The sequence below is a fragment of the Desmodus rotundus genome, chromosome 10, assembly GCF_022682495.2.
Source record: "Desmodus rotundus isolate HL8 chromosome 10, HLdesRot8A.1, whole genome shotgun sequence".
NCBI classification, from domain to species: domain Eukaryota; kingdom Metazoa; phylum Chordata; class Mammalia; order Chiroptera; family Phyllostomidae; genus Desmodus; species Desmodus rotundus.
In genome coordinates, this window is record NC_071396.1 from 60,211,402 (window position 1) to 60,235,520 (window position 24,119).

The following is a 24,119-nucleotide window of genomic DNA, read 5'->3' on the forward strand; positions in this document are numbered from 1 at the left end:
AAAATCCCAAAGTCCTTTAAAACTCCCACAAACACACATACACAGTCCTACCTTTCCCCTTTTGCCCAGTCAGACCAGTCAGACCAGTCAGGGTACCATATCTCAAGAAAATAGAAGTCAGTAGCTCCTCTAGACTCCCAGTTCCTCCCAGTAATCTGTGCTTGACTGGGCAGGTCTCCCGCAGTCCCTAGCACCATCAACTGTGTCCCAGCCATCTCCAGTTCTTAATCCAAAACAATGTGGCACCTCCTCATGGCCCATCAGTGAGACTCCTTTCACCCCTTTTCTTCCCGCATGGTCTCGCATTATCCTCCATCCCTCATTGTCTCCTGTTGTCTCTCCCCCTAGTCCTGCATTGTCTCTCTCATTTTCTCCCATTGTCTCTCATCCCACATGGCAGCCCACATTTAGTTTAAATCCCAGCCTGGAACCTCCTCTGTAACCCCATTTCTGACTTCTCCCACAATCAGCTACACCTGCTTGCACTCCTACATTTTCAGCCTTTCTTGGCTGCCATAGTTAGTCTGGGCAGGTGCGGCCCCCACATTGTGGAGTGAACCACTCAAAGCTCTCACTGAGGGACTGTAACTAGAGGGAGCTGCTTCCCAGTTACATCAGGGGTGAAAGCCCTGTCCATCTCCCTAGCTAGCCTGCTGTTGATATGCAAAATAACTGTTTTTGCATATGGATCTGCTGTTGTTGATATGCAGAATAACTCAATAGCCCTGCTCCACGTGTCCCATCCCCCAGCCAGACTTATGGGGGTAGGGATATCCTATATTCCTGAACACCCTAAGTTCTGGACCCCATTACAAATTCCTCCTTTGGGGGGCCCTGAGGCCTCCCAGCCTATACCATAATACAAGATCAGGAGCAAGAGAAGAATGCCCACTTCTACCACTTCTATTCAACAATGCACTGGAGGTTCCAGTCAGTGTAACTGTAACAGGGTGCAGCCAAGAGGGGGACCCCAAATAGGGATTTGTAATGGGGTCCAGAACTCAAGGTGTCCATGAAATATTAGAAAAATATATATAGGATGTCCTCACCCTCACAACTCTGACCTGGGAGATGGGACACATGCAGCAGGGCCATTCAAAGCTGCTTTGTACAGCAACAGCTGTGTAGCTAACCTCTGGCATGGTCATTTAACATATGAAACGTTAACTGGTTTCATAGATATGTTAAATAGCTGTGGCCATGCTTTGAGCCAGGGAGATGGAAGTAACTTCCACCCAAAATTTAACTGGGAGGCAACTCCCCCTGGTTACAGCACCTGTGTGAGAGCTTGGAGATGATTGGCTCCATGCCATGAGGCCACACCTGCCCAGACTTACTATGGCAGCCCAGTAAAGCTGGAAGAATATGGGAATGCTGGCAGGTGTAACTGATTGTAGGAGGAGTCGGAAATGGGGCTGCAGAGAAAGACTGGTGCTGAGATTTAAACCCAGGCATGGCAGCCATGCCAGGAGAGGACCACATGGCTTTGGTGGAGTAGGAGAGGACCACGCTGGCTCTGGCAGAGGTTAGGACTACGTGGCTTGGGCAAGAGTTAGGACCAAGTGGCTTTGGGGTGCTCCCTTTTGCCACGTGGCTTAGGAAGCAGGAGAGACTTTGCCTGGAAGAAAAGGGGGAAAAGGACTCTTGCTGGTGGGCCACGAGAAGGTGCCACATGGCTCTGGAGATTGCAGTGGCGACACAGTGGATGGTGCCAGACCGAGGGGCTGCCTGAACCGTGGACTTCTACTTCTTTTCCTGAGATACAGTACCCCAGACTGGGAAAAGGGGAGAAGGAAGGACTGTGTGTGTTTGTGGGTATTCTAAAGAACTTTAGTACTTCAATGAAGACATTAAGTCATTACTCCAAGTCTGTATAACTTTTAAATAAGTAATTCCTTTCCTTTTCACCAATCTCTGGCATTGAGAGATGTCTTTTCTCTGATGGTGGGCAAAGCAAACCTAGTAGGTGGGGAGGAGGGGCTCTACTAGTATACTATTACTAGTATAATAGTATACTAGTAATAGTATATCATTCGGTAATAGTATATTGTTCACCCCCCTGGGTCTGTTCTGTAGCATAATTAATCAAGAAAAAGAAATAAAATGCATCCTAGTTGGAAAGGAGGAATTAAAATTATGTCTATTCATAGATGACATGATCCTATATGTAGAGAAATCCCTAAGGAATCCACACACTATTAGAGCTATCAAGTTTATCAAGCTTATGGAATACAAAATCAATATACAACAGTCACTTGTATTTTTAAACACTAGTAATGAACAATCCAAATATGAAATTTAAAAGTAACTGCATTTAAAATAACATAAAAAGAATAAAATAATAAGGAATACTGTAAAAAAGAAGCAGAAGACTTGTCACTGAAAACTATAAGACATCGCTAAAAGAAATTGAAGACCTAATGAATCCTATGTTCATAGACTGGGAAATTTAGTATTGTTAAGGTCTCAATACTCCCCAAATTGATGTACAGATTCAAGGCAATTCTCATCAAAATCCCAGCTGCTTTTTTTTGTTTGCAGAAATTGACAGTCCTTAAATTCATGTGAAAATTCAAGGGATCAGAACATACAAAACAATCATGAAAATAAACATAGTTGAATGGTTCACAATCCCAATTTCACAATTTACTACAAAATTAAATAATTAGGAGTGTGTGGTGCTGGGATAGGAGACATATAGATCCATGAAGTATAATTAATTCAAACTTCAGAAACAAACCCTTACAGTTATAGTCAATTGATTTTTTTCAATAAAATCATTTGAATTTATTTTTTTGTTGTTTGTTTATTTATTTATTACTTTTTAATTTTTATTCAGTTACAATTGTCTACATTTTCTACCCATTCCTCCACCCCACTCCAGCCAGTCCCACCTCCCTCCCCCACCTTTACCCTCCCCTTGATTTTGTCCTTGTGTCCTTTATAGTAGCTCCTATAGACCCCTCTCCCCACTATCCCCTCCTCACTCTCCTCTGGCTATTGTTACATTGTTCTTAATTTCAATGTCTCTGGTTGTATTATGTTTGCTTTTTTCTTTTTCTGCTTATGTTCCAGTTAAAGGTGAGGTCATATGGTATTTGTCCCTCACCATCTGGCTTATTTCACTTAGCATAATGCTCTCCAGTTCCATCCATGCCGTTGCAAAGGGTATAAGCTCCTTCTTTCTTTCTGCAGCATAGAATTCCATTGTGTAAATGTACCATACACATTTTGATCCACTCATTTCCTGACGGGCTCTTAGGTTGCTTCCAGTACTTGGCTATTGTAAATTGTGCTGCTATGAACATTGGGGTGCACAGGTTCTTTTGGATTGGTGTTTCAGGGTTCTTAGGGTATAATCCCAGCAGCAGAATTGCTGGGTCAAAGGGCAGTTCCATTTTTAGTTTTCTGAGGAAATTCCATACTGTTTTCCACAGTGGCCTCACCAGTCTGCATTCCCACCAACAATGCACGAGGGTTCCCTTTTCTCCACATCCTCTCCGACATTTGTTTGTGGATTTGTTTATGTTGACCACTCTGATAATCAATTGATTGTTAATAGGATGCCAAGATAGTTCAATAGGGAAAGAATATTCTTTCAATAAATTATGCTGAGAAACTTGGGTATCCACATCCAAAAATGAAATTGCCATAAACCACGTGCAAAAAGTAACTGAAAATGGATCATAGACCTGGATATAAGGGCTGAAAATATGAGATTCTTACTAAAAACACAGATGAAGATCCATGATCTTAGGGTCAGCAATGCTTTCTTAGATATGACAACAAAAACTCAAGCAACAAAAGAAAAAACAGAGATACACTAGACTACAACCATGCATTGCATAATAATGGGGATACCTTCTGAGAAATGTGTTATTAGGTGACTTCATCATTGTACAAACATCATAGTGTACACTTAGACAAGCCTAGATGGTATAGCTTACTACACATGTAGGCTATATGGTATGCCCTATTGCTCCTAGGCTACAAGTCTGTACAGCATGTTACTGTACAAAACAACATGATCAAATCAAAGGCAAGAGAAATGATGCAATCAAGAAACACAGTAAACATGAGATGTAAGAGGCTGCAGCTGGTGTAACACAACATATTGTTTTATAGCAAACATTTTATAAGTAAAAAAAGTATACCCTAAAATGACAATTAAAATTGTATTGTAGTAAATACATTAATCACTAACATGGTTATTATCATTATCAAATATTATATACTGTATATAATTTTGTGTGCTATGCTTTTATACAACCAGCAGCACAGTAGGTTTCCTTAACCAGAATTGTCATAAACACATGAGCAATGCATGTGCTATGAAGTTATGATAGCTACAATGTCAGTAGCCTATAGGAATTTTTCAGCTCCATTATAATTTTATGAGACTACCATTGTTATGTGGGTCAACTGTACATCCACATTAAAAACTTTTATGCCTCAGAGGACACCATCAAGAAGGTGAAAAGACAACCCACCAACTAAGAGAAAATATTTTCAAATCATATATCTGGTAAGGGACTAGTATCCAGAATATCTAAAGAACATCTACAACTGAAGAATACAAGGTATAATGACATTTTTAAAATGAACAAAGAATGTATAATTTTTTAAATAGAGAAGTGGACATTGCTCCGAAGAATACAAATTGCTAACAGAACATGAAAAGATGCTCAACATCACTAGTCATTAGGGAAATGCAAATCAAAACCTTGATGAGATGTATCTTCTCACCCGCTAGGATGGGTGTAATAAAAAAGATACAGTAAATCTGTCTTTTTAGAAAGGATGTGGAGAAACTGGAACCCTCATGCATTGATAGTGGGAATGTAAAAGGGAGCAGCTGCAATGAAACATAGTTTGGCAGTTCCTTAAGAGCTAAGCATATAGGATTATGGAAAATGGTAGAGTAGGGAGCACAAGGGATCTGTCTCTCAACCTAGACAACAATAATACTGGCAGAATCTATATGATGCAACTATTTTTGGAATTCTGGAATCTTTTGAAAGCTTGCTTCCAGGGGAGGAGTTGATAAATGCAGTTAATTTCAGCCCACAGCACAGTGGCAGCTACCCATTTGCCACTCCCAGCCACATGACAGGCAGCTGTTCATATGCTCCTGGAGCAGTTTACGTGCAGCACAAAGGAGCCAGGGTGCGCCAAGATGACTCAGTCCTCTAAATACCAGAGGTATGTGCCCTAATCACTGATTGCTGCTTCTGAACACAGAGGTGAAGACAAAGGCAGGCAGCCATTGCCCTTGTACCTCCCCCTTATTATTGAAAGCACCTTCCCTTTCAGCCAAAGTGACTTGCAGGGCACTTAAGAGACTGGCATCGTCCTCCTCCCTTCATTTTTCTCTTTTGTCCTTTTGGGAGCCAGACATTAAACAGTAGAATATAAAAAAGAACTGCATATGTGAAGAAAATTAGAAAGTGACCTGGATGTCTAGGGAAAGCTCAGAAAAATAACAAGAAGACCTTAAATTCATACTTCAGGCTGATCCCAGACCCAGAGACTGCCTATAACAATCACTGAGAAGGGAGAAGAATCGGCTTTCCACAGTCACCACATTGTTAGATTCAAATGTCCAGTGTTCAACAGAAAGTAATAAGGTATACACAGGGAAAAAGAATATGGTCCATTCAAATGAAAAAAAATGTTCATAAAAACTTTCCCTGAAAAAGATATGATGGCAGATATAGTAGACAAAACTTTAAAACAACTGTCCAACAATAACAGCATACACATTTTCTCAAATGAACATGGGTCATTTTCCAGGGTAGACAGTATGTTAAGCCACAAAGTAAGCCTCAATAGATCTTAAAAGGTAGTATCCATACATTATCTTCTCTGACCACATGGGTGATGAAATGAGAGATCAATAACAAAAGGAAAATTGTAAAATTCACAAATTTGTGTAAATTAAATAATACATTTTAAAACAACAAGTGGATCGAAGAAGAGGACACAAGGGAAATAAAAAATAATTAGAGAAAAATGAAAACACAACATATCAAAACTTACGAAACATAGAAAAAGCTGTACTAAGGGGGAAATTTATAGCTATAAATGCTTGCATTAAAAAAAAAACAAGAAAGATCTCAAATCAACAATCTAAGTTTACAAATTAAGGAACAACAAAAAGTAGGTAGAAAACCCAAAGTGAACAGAGGATGGAAATAATGAAGAATAGAGCAGAGACAAAACAGATAAAAAGTAAAGGAAATTACCCCTTCCACCATATGAAGACATAGTGAGAAGGTGCTGGCTCTGAACCAGGAAGAGGGACCTCACCAAAACACAATCAGGCTGGCTCTTTGATCTTGGACTTCTCAATCTACAGAACTGTTTCTTGATGTCTCTGGGGAGCCCCTGGGCCAGATCTTCCAGACTCCACCCTACCTCTCCTCATTAGCTCTCCTGAGTTCACAAATGTCCACAAACTTTGGGATCTGTAGAAAATAAAGGATGAGACCCAGCATGACCATGCCGGCTAAATGGACCTCTCCTCAGAAATCCCTGGCCATGGCTACAGAGGAACATGGCAGCTCATGTGAGGAGGCAGTGATGCTGGTGGGCTCCCAAAGTTATACCTATGGTGCAAGCAATTTGGTATTTAATAGAAGCCATCTCTATGGAAAGAAATAAAAACAAAGGTTAATAGCTAGAACAGACTATAATCCTGGTTTCTGAATTTTGAAGGTAGGCAATCAAGATTTACAGGTGCTGTCTCAAATTATCTTCAGATGGAGTAAAGATAGTCAGAGTGTGATAGATTCTTCTTGTCTGCCATTTGAATGTCTCTGGCTATTTCAGCAACAGGCACAAAGATAGTCCATGGATGAGCTGTTGTGATTTTTCTGAAGTTTATTATCATGTTGTCTTACTTTAGCTTGCATTGCCTTGGGGAAAAGGCAGTTTTAGTCCTCAATGATTTTAAATCAATGGATGAAAAAATGAAAATGTTAGTTTGGAAAGTTGCTGCACAAAATTTAAGAAAACTAGAAAAATTCAGGATCCAGTCCAATTTATAGGTAGAAAATATTTAAAAAGCAAAATACAATGAACAGTACTTACAGTATAATTAACACAATAGATAATGAACAGCATTCGGAATCTAATATCCACAAGTGGGTATTAGAGTTTCTATTGAAACAATTTTTTTCTCTAAAATCAACTTCATTTTTAACAAATATAGCCAAATTAAGACAAATTTATTTGCAAAGTAAGTCTAGCTTCAATTAAACTTGACCTCATTATTTGCATAAGTTCAGCAAGAATATTAATTAACTATGTAGGCTCTTTTAAATCTACTTTACTGGATAGTTTTCATAAGGAACATTCAGATTGAACTTAAAAAGACCTCTTAAGTTCAGAAAAGCCAAGGTGAGGACTTGCCATCAGACGTTGCCTGCTATGCCTATAGGTTTTCAAGGTCCCCAACATATTCTGAGTTTCTTACTTTGCATCTCAATGAAGAAAGCTTTGTTTCTTACCTGGAATAAACACCATGAACCATGTAAGAAGGTACCAGGCTATTTTCCCAAGGGGCTTTTATTGGCTTCCAAAATCAATCTTAATTCCTTAAAGCTGTCTGGTCATATTTGAATCTATTAATGTCTCAAGAATGACATTCCAGTCAAAACCAGCAATTCCACTTCTGGGAATTTATCTGAAGAAACCTGAAACACTAATCTGAGTATATATATGTACCTTCTGTTCATTGCAGCATTATTTATAATACCACTATTTGGAAGCAGCCCAAATGTCTATCACTAGATGTGTGAATAAAACAGCTATGTTACATTTACACAATGGAATACTACTTGGGGTAAAAAAAGAACATTTTACCTTTTGACAGCATGGATGGACCTGGAGAACATTATGCTAAGTAAAATAAGCCAGTCAGAGAAAGACAAATATGATATGATTTCACTCATATGAGTAATCTAGGAAACAAACTGAACTAACAAGCAAAATACAGACTCTTAGCAGGCTGACAGCTCTAGGAGAATAGTGGGGAGAGGGATTGAACAAAAAAACAAAAAAGGTGGGTGGGTGGAGGTGGAAGAGGTTATGGGGGGATAAGTGGTAATGGAAAAGATACAATAAAAATAAACTAAAATAAAAGTGAACTTTAAAAAATAAAGAAATTAATGAAACTAAGTGTTGGCTCTTCAAAAAGATTGATAAAATTGACAGACATTTAGCTAGAGGGACTAAGAATAAAAGAAGGCTTTAATTACTAAAATCATGAAGTGTAGATGTTACAACTGACTCTACAAAATAAAAATAATTATAAAAGAGTATTGTAAACAATTGTACATCAACACACTGGATAATCTAGATGAAACTGACAAATTTCTAGAAACATAAAATATACCAAGACCAAATCACAAAGAAATAAGAAAACATAATAGATCTATAACTAGTAAGGAGATTGAATCGGTAATAAAAAGGAAAAATCTCCTGACAAATAAAAGCCCTGGACCTGATGGCTTCACTGGTTAATTCTATCAAACATTTAAATAAGAACTAATACTAGTCCTTTTCAAACTTTTTAAAAAATTAAAGAGAAGGGAACACTTCCTCACTCATTTGAGGAGGCCAGCATAACCCTAATTTTAAAAGCCAAACAAAGACACTATAAAAAAAAAAAACTACAGACCAAATTCCCTTATGAATACTGGAGTAAAAATCCTCCACAAAATAATATACAACCAAATCCAGCAGCCTATTAAAAAGATTATATGCCATAACTGAAGCCTTCTGGTCAAGATGGCAGACTAGGTAAATACTGTACTTGCCTCCTCCCACAACCACATCAAAATCACAACTAAATTACAGAACAACCATCACTGAGAACTACTTGAAATCTAGCTGAACAGAAGTCCCATAACTAAGAATATACCGGAGCCACACCAAGAGGGGCAGAGACACAGGATGGGCTGGTCCCTCACCCATGTGTGGCAGTTAAAAATCAGGAGGGATATCTCAGCTGTGGAGATTCCCCTTGAGGAGAAAGGTGTCCCAGACCTACACCAGGCTCCCCAGCTCAGGTATCTAGTGCTGGGAAGGGAAGTCCCCATAACTTCTGGCTGTGAAAACCACTGGAGATTATGGCTGGAAATGGAGAACTGCTGGAGTCCAGGTGTTCTTCTTAAAGGGCTCACATGTGGACTTACTGGCTCACAGACTCACTTGCTCTGAGCTCCAGTGCTGGAGCAGCAGCTTGAAAGGCTCCAAGAACATACAAACAGGAAATGAATTGTCTTGCTTCAGGGCAAGGGCTGGAGAGGGATCTTTCTCCCAGACAGAAGTAATGGCAGAAGTCATCGTGCCTTTGCTGAGCCCTCCCCCTGCAGGTGTGGGCCTCTGCCATATCATCAACCTGGATGGCACTGTTCACCTCACCCTGGTGATTATCTGAGACCCCACCTCATTCAACTTTGTAGCCCATCCGTCTGCTTTTAGTGGTTTTTCCCATAAGCAGCCTATCTTGTCTCATGCCACAGACCTTCCAAAAATGTCTCAAATGTTCACAAATGCCAAAAAGAACCCCAGCAACTGGCACCAGCACACCCCATGCCTCTTGCTAAGGGTCCCCAAGCCTGGCACTAGCAGAGCCAGCTTCAGCTTGAAGCTTAGCCTTTCCCAGATACCTCCAAGACTAGCACAAGTGGCAACCATTTGCAGATCTAAGCTGACATTGGCATGCACCTCTCAATAGGCCCCAGCACCAACACACCCAGTGGCCAACTTCAGATCAAACAAGAGCACCACCCAACTACCTCACAACTGACATACTCAAAGGGCATACTCAGCAGGCACCAGAGGCCCACTAAAGTGAATCTTGCTCTGTAGGGTCAGCTCTTATACAATAGCTCCTCTACTGGAGTCACAACCAATCTTCACGACCTATCATCATGAGGGTCAATTCCTCCCACTGAAGTGCAAACAGCAATCAGGCTGAACTATAGCAGGAGGGCACACACAACCCACAAAAGAAACACACTTGGAATATCTGGCTCAGGTGACCAGGAAACTGTACCACTAGACCCCACAGGAAGCCCTATACATAAGGACACTCTACCAAGCCTGGGAGACGTAGCAGCTCTACCTAACAAACACAGGAGGCTTCCAAAATGAGGAGACAAAGAAACATGGCCCAAATGAAAGAACAGAATAAAAGTCCAGAAAAAGAGCTAAACAAAATGGAAGCAAGCAATGTACCAGATGCAGAATTCAAAACACTGGTTATAAGGATGCTAAATGCTCTCAGTGAGAACTTCTACAAAAAGATAGGAAACATAAAAACAGAGATTGAAAACATTAAAAAGAGTCAGAAATGAAGAATATAATAACTGAAATGAAGAATATATTAGGGGAATTAACATCAGATTAGATGAAACAGAGGGTCAAATCAGCACTCTGAAAGATAAGGTAGCAGAGAACAGCAAAAACAAAAAGGAATTCCCCCCCAAATGAGGACGACACAAGTGTACCAACACTTGCATCATAGGTGTAGCAGAAGGACAAGAGAGCAAGGTATTGAAAACCTATTTGAAAATAATGATGGAAAATTTCCCTAACTTGGTAAAGTACACAGACATACAAGCCCCAGAAGTGCAGAGATGAACACAAACAAGATGAACCCAAAGAGGCTGACATGAAGACACATCATAATTACAATGCCAGAGGTTAAGGACAAAGATAAAATCTTAAAAGTAATGAGAGAAAAGCAGTTAGTTACCACAGGAGAGCTCCTACAAGACTGTCAGCTGATTTGGCAATATAAACTTTGCAAGGCAGAAGGAATTGGCACAAAATATTCAAAGTGACGAAAAGCAAGGACCTACAACCAAGATTACTCTACCTCTCACAGATATCATTTAGAATCATAGTAAATGTAAAGAGCTTCCCAGACAAGAAAAAGCTAAAGCAGTTCATCACCACCAAACCATTACAAGAAATGTTAAAGGGTCTTCTTCAAGATGAGGAAGAAAGAGATAAAAATATTAATATTAAAACATCAATAACTACATACGAATGAACAATTACTTCTAGTATAAATGGATTAAGTACTCCAATCAAAAGGCATATGGTGGCTGAATGGATGAGAAAACAAGACTCATATATATGCTGCCTACAAAAGACCTACTTCAAGTCAAAAGATACACAGAGACTGAAATGGAAACAAGAATAAGCTGGGGTAGCAATACTTATATTGGACAAAAAGGACTTTAAAACAAAGGCTATTACAAGAGACAAGGAAGGACCCAGCAATTTCATTTCTGAGTTTTTAGTGGAGAAAATCCAAAACACTAAATTGAAAAGATATATGCATCCATATTTTCTTTTCTTTTTTATTATTGTTTGTATTTTTAATATTTTATATATCCAGACTAGACAATCCCACCTTATTAAACTTTCTGTTAACCTTACTTTATTTAAAAATTTTTTAAATATATTTTATTGATTATGCTATTACAATTATTCCATTTTCCCCTCTTTATTCCCCTCCACCCTGCACACCCTCTCTACCCGCATTCCACCCTTTCAGTTCATGTCCATGGGTTGTACAAATAAGTTCTTTGGTGTCTACATTTCCTATACTATTCTTAACCTCCCCCTGTCTATGTTCTACCTACCATTTATGCTATTTATTCTCTGTGAGTTTTCCCCTTCTCTTCCCCTCCCACTTCCCTGCTGATAACCCTCCATGTGATCTCCATTTCTGTGGTTCTGTTCCTGTTCTAGTTGTTTGCTTAGTTTGTTTTTCCTTTTGTTTTTTAGGTTCAGTTGTTGATGGTTGTGTTTGTTGTCATTTTACTGTTTATAGTTTTGAGCTTCTTTTTCTTAGGTAAGTCCCTTTAACATTTCGTAGAATAAGGGCTGGGTGATGATGATCACCTTTAACTTGACCTTATCTGGGAAGCACTTTATCTGCTCTTCCATTATAAATGATAGCTTTGCTGAATATAGTAATCGTGGATGTAGGCTCTTGCCTTTTGTGACTTCAAGTACTTCTTTCCAGCCCCTTCTTGCCTGCAAGGTTTCTTTTTCTAGCAGTTGATTTCTCAATCAGCTGCTAGTCTCATGGGAACTCCTTTGTAGGTAACTCTTTCCTTTCCTCTTGCTGCTTTTCAGATTCTTTCCTTATCTTTAATCTTGGCTAATGTAATTATGATGTGTCGTGGTGTGTTCTTCCTTGGGTCCAACTTCTTTGGGACTCCCTGAACTTCCTGGACTTCCTGAAAGACTATTTCCTTTGCCAGATTGGGGAAATTCTCTTTCATTATTTTTTCAAATAAGTTTTCAGTTTCTTGCTCTTCCTCTTCTCCTGGCACCCCTATGATTCAGATGTTGGAAAGTTCAAAGATGTCCTGGAGGTTCCTAAGCCTCTCCTCATTTTTTTGAATCCTTGTTTCTTCATTCTGTTCTGGTTGAATGTTTCTTTCTTCCTTCTGCTCCAAACCATTGATTTGAGTCCCAGTTTCCTTCCCATCACTATTGGTTCCCTGTATATTTTGCTTTATTTAACTTTCAGTAGCCTTCATTTGTTCCTTCATTTTGCAACTGAGCTCAATCAGTTCTGTGAGCATCCTGATTACCAGTGTTTTGAACTGTGCATCTGATAGGTTGGCTATCTCTTTGTCGCTTAGTTGTATTTTTTCCAGAGCATTGTTCTGTTCTTTCATTTGGGCCATTTTTTCCCTCTCGGTCCACCTGTTATGTATAAGGGGTGGAGCCTTAGGTGTTCACCAGGGCAGGGCAACCCAAGTGGCTGTGATGCTGTTGTGATGCTGTGTGTGGGGGAGGAGTCCAAGAGGGTACAGTGCTGCTTCTTCCGCTCTCTGCTGGTTTTTAGTCACTTCCCTTGCTACCCACGATCAAATTGGGCTCTTCTGGTGCTGATTCCTGGGTGGGTGGGTTTGTGTACATTCTAGGGCCCTGTGGGTCTCTCCAATGACCTCTCCTGTGAGACTGGGAGTTTCTCCTGTCGCCTCAACCTCCACAGGTGTTTTCAGTCAGAGGCTTGGAGGCTTTATTTCCCAGTACTGGAACCCTGGTTTGCACGGTCTATATCACTCCCCAGTTGTTCCTCCCAGTTTATCTGCACTCAAATGTGGGACTACCCTGTCCATCAGCCACTGCCTGCCCTGGTCCTCCAGCCACTGTGCATCCTCTCCACTGGCTGCCTGTCTCCACCCCTCCTACTGGTCTGGATGAATGTTTCTTCTTTAACTCCTTGGTTGTCAGTCTTCCACACAGTTCAATTTTCTGTCAGTTCTGGGGTTTTTTTGTTTTTCAATTTGTTGTTGTCCATTTGGTTGTGCGAGGAGGCACAATGTGTTTACCTATGTCTCCATCTTGGCTGAAAGTCTGCATCTATATTTTCATTGTGAAATTATTTACAATAGCCAAGATATGGAAGCAACGTAAGTGACCATCAAAAGATGAATGGATAAAGAAATGGTGCATATGAAATATGCAATGAAAATCTGACTCAAGGCTCTGAGAGTCGCAGTCCCTGTGAGTGGGCAGAGACCATGTGCATCTGCTGTGGTTACGGGCCAGAGCACAAGTTCTAGGTTCCCTTGCCCCGCCGGAGGAGTGTCTGTGGGCTGCGTCTCCCCTCACCTTGTCAGCCTCTCTGACCACTCCTCTTTTACAGAGTCGTAGCGTGGCCACTGGCCCCTGCCCACCCAGGATAATGGCGACAGCCCAGGTACTGAACATTGGTAAAAAACTCTATGAGGGTAAAACAAAAGAAGTCTATGAATTGGTAGATAGTGCTGGAAAAGTCCTCCTGCAGTCCAAGGACCAGATTACAGCAGGAAATACAGCCAGAAAGAATCACCTGGAAGGAAAAGCTACAATCTCAAATAAAATTACTAGTTGTATTTTCCAGTTGTTAAAGGAAGCAGGTATCAAAACTGCTTTCACCAGAAAATGTGGGGAGACAACTTTCATTGCACCTAAGTGTGAAATGATTCCAACTGAATGGGTTTATAGAAGAATAGCAACTGGTTCTTTTCTCAAAAGAAATCCTGGTGTCAAGGAAGGGTACAAGTTTTACCCTCCTAAAGTGGAGATGTTTTTTAAGGATGATGCCAATAACGATCCACAGTGGTCTGAGGAACAGCTCATTGCTGCAAAATTTTGCTTTGCTGGACTTGTTATAGGCCAGACTGAGGTTGACATCATGAGTCATGCTATGCAGGCTGTGTTTGAGATACTGGAGAAATCCTGGTTGCCCCAGGACTGTACACTGATTGATATGAAGATTGAATTTGGTGTGGATGTCACCACCAAAGAAATTGTTCTTGCTGATGTTATTGATAATGATTCTTGGAGACTCTGGCCATCAGGAGATCGAAGCCAACAGAAGGACAAACAGTCATATTGTGACCTCAAGGAAGTAACTCCTGAAGGGCTCCAGGTGGTTAAGAAAAATTTTGAGTGGATTGCTGAAAGAGTAGAGTTGCTTCTGAAACCAGAAAGTCAATGCAGGGTTGTAGTATTGATGGGCTCTACTTCTGATCTCAGTCATAGTGAAAAAATCAAGAGGGCTTGTGGAAATTTTGGCATTCCATGTGAACTTCAGGTAACCTCTGTTCATAAAGGACCAGATGAAACTCTGAGGATTAAAGCAGAGTATGAAGGGGATGGCATTCCTACAATATTTGTGACTGTGGCAGGCAGAAGCAATGGTTTGGGACCAGTGATGTCTGGTAATACTGCATATCCAGTTATCAGCTGTCCTCCCCTCACTCCAGACTGGGGAGCTCAGGATGTGTGATCTTCTCTTCGACTACCCAGTGGTCTTGGCTGTTCAACCATACTTTCTGCAGAAGGATCAGCTCAGTTTGCAGCTCAGATATTTGGATTAAACAACCATTTGGTATGGGCCAAACTGCGAGCAAGTATATTGAACACATGGATTTCCCTGAAGCAGGCTGACAAGAAAATCTGAAAGGACAATATTTAAGAAAGAACGTCATTGCATTTTTTTAGGAGAAAAATTATAACTTTCTAGTTTCGCTGAAGAAAAAATAAGATGAAAAGATTTTAAATCAATCAGAGAAAACAAAATCCATTAGTGAATAAATGCTTCTGTAGATTCATGGACTAGTAGATATATGTACATACTTAAGGACATTTTAAAATTAACTTCTTAGCTACTATATGGTCATTGTTAGGTAGGTAACATAAATATATTTTTCAAATGCTAATAATGTCCTCTTATAGAGCTCTGAAGTTAGTACTTGAACTATATCTCAACCCATAAGTTCTAGAAAGTTAAAATCATTTTATCTTAGAAAGGGTGATAGAGCAGTATAGTTCTTAATATGATCTTTACAAAATTCTGAGGAGGTGGTTTTTTATTTGCAGTCAAAATCTCAGAAAGTGTTGTGTATCTCAAGCTATTGATAGAGATGTTTTGTTTTGATTGTAATTTTTTTAAAGAAAAGTTAAGATTGATGGTAAGGGTAGGGAAAAGACAACATAAGGTTAAGGGGCATTGTGGAAGCCTTGGAAGGGTGACTTTTCCAAGAACTTCTGATGGCTGTGAGGGTAATTTGCAATGGGGAAAAGTAGAGCCACCTCTGACTTCCAAATAAAAGATTCAGTGAATCTTTAAAAAAAAGAAAAAAACAGAAAATCTGACTCAACAAAATCATGCCATCTGCAACAACATAGATGACCTAGAGGGTAGTGTTCTGAATAAAATAAGACAAAGAAAAATACCAGATGAGTTCCTGTCTATGTGGGATCTAAAAAACAACAAACAAGCAGAACAGAAACAGACTCATAAATACAGAGAACATTTTGACAGTTGCAAGCTGGGAGGTGTGGGGATGGGTGAAAAAGGTACAGGGATTAAGTATGAATTGGTAGTTACAAAATAGTTATGGAGAATTTAGCCAATAATATTGTAATAGCTAGTGAGTGCTAGATTTATTGGGGTGATCATTTCATAAGTTATATAAATGTCTAATCACTATGTGGTACACTTGAAAGTAATATAATGATCTAGCAATCCTTGTTCTGCTTATCTACCCAAAAAACTCAAAACATTTATTTTCAAAGATATATGCACCCCTATGTTAATTGCAGCATTATTCACAGTAGCCAAGACATGGAGTCAACCAAAGTGTCCTTTGATAGAGGACTGGATAAATAAGATATGGTACATATATACTATGGAATATTACTCAGCCATGAGGAAAGATGAAATGCTGCCATTTGCAACAACACGGATGGGCCTTGAAAATATTATTCTAAGTGAAATAAGTCAGTCAGAAAAAGTTAAGAACCATATGATTTCATATAAAACCATATGATTTATATGTGGGATATAAAACTGAAACTCAGAGACACAAACAGATGACAGTATGGTGGTTACCAGAGGGAAGGGATGGGGGCACTAAGGGGTAAAAGGGATCGAATAAATGGTGACAGAAGATTATTTGACTTTGGGTGGTGGGCACACAGTACAATGTACAGATCATGTATCATAGAAATGTACACTTGAAACCTATATGACCCTATTAACCAATGTCATCTCAATAAATTCCTCAAAAGAACATAATATTACTGTCAATTATAATTGAAAGCTAATAAATTATTTTTTCAAAGATTACATGTCATGGAGAAGTGGGATTTATTCCTTTATGCTTGCAAAGAGAGTTCACCATCTTAAAAATCAATCAATATATTTCACCATATTAACATAATAAAGGGAAAAACATAAGACCATCTCAATTGATTCCAAAAAGCATTTGAAAAAATCCTACACCCTTTTATGGTAAAAAAAAAAAAAACCCTTAAAAATAAAGAATAGAAGGAAACTACCTCAACATAATAAAAGTCATATATGAAAAACTCACAGTGAACATCATAATCAATGGTGAAAGACTAAAATCTTGTCTTCTGATATCAGGAACATGACAAAACGATGTCTACTTTCACCATTTCTATTCAATATTCAAATCAGAGTGACTAGGCAAGGAAAAGAAAGAAAAGGCATTCAAACTGGAAGGAAGTAGTAAAATGCTCTCTGTTTCCAGAAGATATGATCTTATATGTAGAAAACCCTAAGGATTCCAGAAAAAAAAAAAAACAACTGTGAGAACTAATAAACGATTTCACCAAATTAGAAGGCTACAAATCAATACACAAAAAATCATTTGCATTTCTATATACAAACACTGAACAGTCGGAGAAGGAAATTACAAAAAACAATTACATTTACAATAGCATCAAAAAGAATACTTAGGAATAAATGTAAACAAGTATGTGAAAGACTAATATGATAAAAACTACAAAACACTTCTTTAAAAAAATTAAAGAAGACATAAATGGAAACACACCCCATGTTCATGGATTAGAAGACTTAATACTGTTAAACATCAGTACTACCAAAATGATCTACAGATTTAATGAAATCTCTATCAAAATTCCAATGATATTTTGCGCAGAAATAGAAAAACTCATCCTAATATTCATATGGAATCTCAAGGGACCTCTAAATAGCCAAAATAAAAAGAACAAAATTAGAAGACTCATGCATCCTGATTTCAAAAGTTACTACAAAGCAACAGTGAACCAAACAGAATGGCTGACACTGGCAAAAAGACAGAAATACACACCAATGAAATAGAATAGAAAGACCGGAAATAAAACTTTACATACATGTGATTTTCAACAAGGGTGCCAAGGACAGTCTTTTAAACAAATGGTGCTGGGAAAACTGGATATCCACATGCAAAAGAATAAAGTTGAACCCTTAACTAACATCATATATGAAAAATAACTCAAAATGGATTGAAGTGCTAAATGCGAAACCTAAAACATTAATACTCTTGGATGATAACATAGGACAAAAGCTTCAGGACAGTGGATTTAGGAATGATTTCTTGGATATGACATCAAAGGCACACACAAAAAAGATAAATTGGGCTTTATGAAAATTAAAAAATTTTTTGCATCAAAAAACACTATCCCAGAGTAAAAAGGCAACCCATAGAATAGGGGAAAATATTTTCAAATCATGTATCTGGTAAAGAATTTATAGAGAATTCTTAAAACTCAACAATCTAAAAACAAACAATGTGATTCAAAACTAGGCAGAAGACTTGAATACACATTTCTCTAAAGAATATATGGCCAATAAGTACCTGAAAAGATGCTTAACATCACCAATAATTAAGGAAATCCAAGTCAAATCTATAATGAGATACCACTTCACATTCATTACTATGGCTTCTAATAAAATAACAGGAAACAAAATGTGTTGGCATGTATGTGGAGAAATTGGAATTCCTGTGCATTATTGGTGGGAATGCAAAATGATACAGCCATGGTGGAAAATAAAAAAAATTTAGAATAGAACTACCATATAGCCCAGCAATTCCACTTCTGAGTATATATCCCAAAGAACTGAAAGCAGATCTCAAAGAGATATTTGTACACCCATATTCATTGCAGCATTATTCACAATAACTAAAAGGTGGAAGCAATCCAAGTTTCCACCAACAGATGATGATAAAATGTGGACTATACGTACAACTTGTACAATAGATTATCCAACTTTGAAAAGGAAGGAAATTCTGACACATGCTACACATAGTTGAAGCTTGAGGACATTATGCTAAGTGAAATAAACTCTTCACAAAGAGAAAAATACCATTTAATTCCTCTTATATGAGTGCCTTGAGTAGTCAAATTCACAGAGACACAAAGTATTATATATTAGTGGTTGCCAGGGCTTGGGGGTGGATGAGGACTGGGAAAATAGAGAGAGACTGATAATGGTGTATGTTCTGGAATTGTACAGTGGTGACATCGTAGAACTTTGAATATTCTAAAAACCAATGAATTTTACACTTTAAAATAGTGAATTTTATGGGATCAAACTTATATCTCAATGAAAATAAAAATATTGATCATAAAAAATACCCAAGAACATTTTATGTGAATGTAGTTCAAAAACATTTTTTGAGTGGATCATAATCAACAAAATAAAAAAGCAAACAAAATATAACCAGAGACATTGAAATTAAGAACAATCTAACAATAGCCAGAAGGGAGGGGGGAGGGAAGAGTGGGGAGAAGGGTTTTCAGGAACTACTATAAAGGACATATGGACAAAACCAAGGGGGAGGGTGGAAGTAAGGGAGGGAGGTAGATTTGGCTGGGGTGGGAGTGAGGGGTGGGGAGAAAATGCAGACAACTGTGATTCAACAATGATAAAGTAATTAAAAATTATTTTTTGAAGATTTTATTTATTTATTTTTAGAGAGAGGGAAAGTGAAAGTGAAACAGGAGAGAAACATCAGTGTGTAAGAGAACCATCAATTGGTTGCCTCTCTTATGCACTCCGACTGGGGACTGGGCCTGCAAACCTGGCATATGCCCTGACCAGGAATCAAATTGCCAACCTTTCAATTTACAGGATGATGCTCAACCAACTGAGCCACGCCAGTCAGGGTTAAAAACTTAAATATATTCAAAGGCTATCTTAAAATATTCTTGACTTCATAAGAATATTAAATATTCAATTAAGTAAGACACAAACAAATGGAAGCATGTACCATGCTCTTGGATGGAAGAATTAACATCATCAAAATGGCCATACTACCAAAAGCAATATATAGATTCAACACAATCCCTATTAAAGTACCAATGACATATTTCACAGATACAGAACAAACATTTCAAAAATTTATATGGAACCATAAACCACCCCGAATAGCTGCAGCAATTTTGAGAAAGAAGAACAAAGCAGGAGGGATCACAATAACTGCTATCAAACTGTGTTACAAGGTCACTGTAATCAAAACAACCTGGCACTGGCATAAGAACAGGCACATAGACCAATGGAACAGAACAGAGAACCTGGAAATAAACCCAGTCTCTATGGTCAATTAATATTTGACAAAGGGGAAAGAAGCATAAAATGGAGTAAAAATAGCTTCTTCAACAAATGGTGTTGGAGGATCTAGACAGCTACATGCAAAAAAATGAAACTCTATCACCAACTTACACCATACGCAAAAATAAATTCAAGGTGTATAAAAGACTTAAATATAAGTTGTGACACCATAAAAGTCCTAGAAGAAAACATCTGCAGGAAAATCTCAGATATTCCATGCGGCAACATCTTCACTGATATTTCCCTTACAACAAAGGACATAAATGAAAGAATAAACAAATGGAACCTCATCAATTTAAGAAGCTTCTGCATGGCTAAAGAAAACGGCATTAAAATGAAAAGAGAACCAAGTATATGGGAAAACATATTTGCCAATGACCTCGGACAAGGGTTGGATCTCCAAAATATAAAAAGAACTCACACGACTCCACTCCAGGAAGACAAACAACCCAATTAAAAAATGGCCAAAAGACTTGAGCAGACACTTCTCCAAGGAAGACATACAGAGGGCCCAGAGACATGAAAAGATGCTCAGCATCACTAGCCATCAGAGAGATGAAAATTAAAACCACAATGAGGTACAACCTCACACCAGTCAGAATGGCCAATAGAAACAAATCCTCAGACAAATGTTGGAGAGGATGTGGAGAAAAGGGAACCCTAGTGCACTGTTGGTGGGAATGCAGACTGGTGAGGCCACTGTGGAAAACAGTATGGAATTTCCTCAGAAAACTAAAAATGGAACTGCCTTTTTGACCCAGCAATTCTGCTGCTGGGATTATACCCTAAGAACCCTGAAACACCAATCCAAAAGAACCTATGCACCCCAATGTTCATAGCAGCACAATTTAAAATAGCCAAGTACTGGAAGCAACCTAAGTGCCCATCAGGAAATGAGTGAATCAAAAAATTATGGTACATTTACACAATGGAATTCTACACAGCAGAGAGAAAGAAGGAGCTCCTACCCTTTGCAACAGCATGGATGGAGTTGGAGAGCATTATGCTAAGTGAAATAAGCTAGGCGGTGAGGGACGAATACCATATGGTCTCACCTTTAACTGGAACCTAATCAACAAAAGAAAAAACAAGCAAAATATAACCAGAGACATTGAAATTAAGAACAATCTAACAATAACCAGAAGAGAGGGGGAAGGGACAGTGGGGAGAAGGGTTTTCAGAAACTACTGTAAAGGACACAGGGACAAAACCAAGGGGGAGGGTGGAAGCAAGGGAGGGAGGTGGGTTTGTCTGGGGTGTCAGGAAGTGGTGGGGGAAAATGCAGATAAGTGTAACTGAACAACAATAAAATAATAAAAAAGAAAAGAATATTAAATATTCATAAGAATAATACCTTCAATAATTTGGGAACATGTGAGAAAAGAATGTAGTCATAAGAAGAATGAATGCTTCCATGACCCTTGGTTTCAACAAAATGAAGTGTTTAAAATGCTACTAAGAAGAATGTATTCATTGAAAATAATTAAGAGTTTTCCTTAAGATAAGCTTTTGGTGAACAAATAAACTTGGATAATTTGATAAACTGACCTGTCTGCAAACTGACCAATGAGTAGTGGTTCTCAAACTTTAGCATGCATGGGACCTGTTATAACATAGGTTGTGGTGCCTCACGCCCAGAGTTTCTAGTCCAATAAGTCTGAAGAAGGGCCTAAGAATCTATAGTTTCCAGGTGATGCTCCTGCTACTGCTAGGGAGCTGGGGTGCAGACTGAGAATCGCTGCACTACAGCAATGTCTAGTGGGTAGAACGGTGCCTTAATGGAGGGTGTGCTCCATAAAGAGAGTCTGGTTGAATGAATGCATAACAGCCAGAATGGATTTGCCCTGGCCTCTAGACCCTCTGTGTGCATCTGAAGCCCACTGTTTAGGGCTCCCACAACATTTCTGACAGCCCCAGGACTTCTGCCACTCCAATGTCCCCAGGGCACATGGAAGAGATGAGGCCCTTAGGGCCTGCCTGTGTCTTGGGGTTCATCAGTGGTCCCAGGACTTGGAACTCTGCCTCTAAACCCAGGCCAGGGGCCTGTGGCAGTTAGACATGTCCCAAGAATGCCACTGTCATCAGAAAATGAGCTGACAGGACAGGGTAGACTGTTGACTAGTCCCTTAAAGTAAGGGGGGTTAGGGGCTAGTGGGTCTCGCCACCACTGCTGGCCTAAGTGTGACAGCAGCCTCTAGAAGCTGCTGGTACCAAAGTACACAGCACTTTTCACAGGCCTGAGTGGAACAGAGAAACTTTCTCACCATTTTGCAGATGGCAAACTGGAGGCTCTAAGAGGTGTTACCTCTTGCACAAGGTCACCCAGTGACGAGCTCCTCTAGGGGTCACAGGTGAGGATTGAGGAAGAGCTGGTACCCCATGAGTTGTGGGAGGATGAACCCCAAATGACAGAGAGGAAACCTAGGCCTTTTCTACTCCAGGATCCCATAACTTGGAGCCTTCCAAAAACACCAGTCCATGGGTAAGGCCTGTCATTTCCTGGGCAGACCACAGCCTGCATCAGAGTGGATCCCATACCAGACCCTAGAGGCCAGTGGGTGGGGGGAAGGAGGAAGCAGGAACCAGAGAGAGTCCCAGAGTAGCTGTGGCCAGTAATTACAGGACCAAGCCAAACCCACTCAGCCCCACCACACAGATTAGAGGAACCCATGTCCACCGGGATGGGCAGGCTGGCCATAGAGAGGGACAGATGGGTCTAGGAGGTCAGAAGGGAATGCCTTGAAGATCACAGGGTCCAGACCCCCATTCTGGACCGCTAGAGGCTGGGGTTCTTAGTGGGAACCGCCCTGCCTGGTTTCAGAGGCTGTAACCCCCCATGGTTAAGGCTGAGTCAGAGTTGGGACCATAAGCCACTAAGGAGACAAAGCTTATCTCCCTGGCAGGTGTGCCACCTCTGCCCACTTCACCCTGCTTGGCCCTGAGCTTGGCCAGTTGGCCAATGACGGGTAAGAATCCTCAAGGGAGGATCAACCTAAGACAGGCTCTGGTCACCAGGAATAAGCTCGCAGGGAAGGACTTGGGGGGCTGTGGAAAAAGGGGGTGATGGACCCTCGCCCCTTGGCTTTGAAATAGCCTGAGTCCTCATTCTGTCTGCAAGAAGTCTCCTAATCTCTTGGCTGCCTTACTTCCCTTGCCTGACTTAAGCCTGAAGCAATAACAGAGGGCAGTGCAGTCCTGTGCTGGGAGGGTCGGATTCCCTGGGGAATCAGGCCTAAGAAAAATACATACATTCCTGTGAAACCTACTTAATTTGTACCCTCAGTTTAAAAGATAAGGGTCCAGACCTGAAATGAGTCTGGCGCCTAAAGTTTTACTCTAACTAATTGGCTGTAACTCAGAATAAGCCCTCAAAGTTCTCTCAACTTTGTATTAATCTTGTATTAATACAAAGATTGTATTAATCTTGTAATCTTGTAATCTTTGTAAATCTTGTATTGTTTAACCCTTACTGGCTGACAATGATTGATGAGCTTTATCTGTATTCCTATGCAAATGAACCTAATAAAAGCCCCTGGAGAGAGAGGCTCTGGGCCCTTCTCCTTTGAGAGAAGCGGCTACCTTTCCTCCCCAAGCAGATCATGTCTTGGTAGTCTTTTTCTTCATCCATGGCGGACTGGGGGGCTGTGTTAAAGCCCCCCAACAGGTTCTAGGGTAGGGACTGGCCCCAAACAGGGCCACCTTAAGGCTTCCCCCAATCTCTGCTGCCATCACTCAAGTCCCACCTGGCCATGGCCTCTTTCTTTTCTCCTCAGCCCTTTCATTGGGCCCCAGGTCCCAGCCCCCCTGCCCAGGGTGTTGTGGAGCAGAGAGGCCAGGGAAAGCCAGGTGGGCAGGCCCAGTCTCATGGTCAGGCAGAGGCCTGGGCCTAAGATAAAGAACTTGGCCAGCCCACAGCCACCACAGGCAAAACCACACGGGGGTTCTGCTTTGAAAAAGAACACAAAAATAGCAGGAGGTTATGGAGAGAGGGGGAGGGAGAAGAGGGAGAGGGCAATAGGAGGGGGAGGAAGAGAGGCTGGGTGCCAAAGACACAGACAGACCAAGACAGAGAGAGTGAGAGCTACACACAATGACAGGGACGGAGCCTGGGAGAAAAAGAAACAGGCAGAATCAGAGAGATAACAGCCATGAAACAGAA

The 24,119-nt window shown here is 40.0% G+C and overlaps 1 protein-coding gene and 1 pseudogene across 2 annotated transcripts in view; one reads left to right on the forward strand and one right to left on the reverse strand.

Annotated features, from left to right (window-relative positions):
- Positions 1-24,119, reverse strand: part of CHST13 (carbohydrate sulfotransferase 13) — a 61,930-nt gene that overhangs the window by 33,454 nt on the left and 4,357 nt on the right. The gene's annotated exons all lie outside the window — the stretch shown is intronic.
- LOC112322805 (bifunctional phosphoribosylaminoimidazole carboxylase/phosphoribosylaminoimidazole succinocarboxamide synthetase pseudogene) lies at positions 13,691-15,010 on the forward strand (annotated as a pseudogene).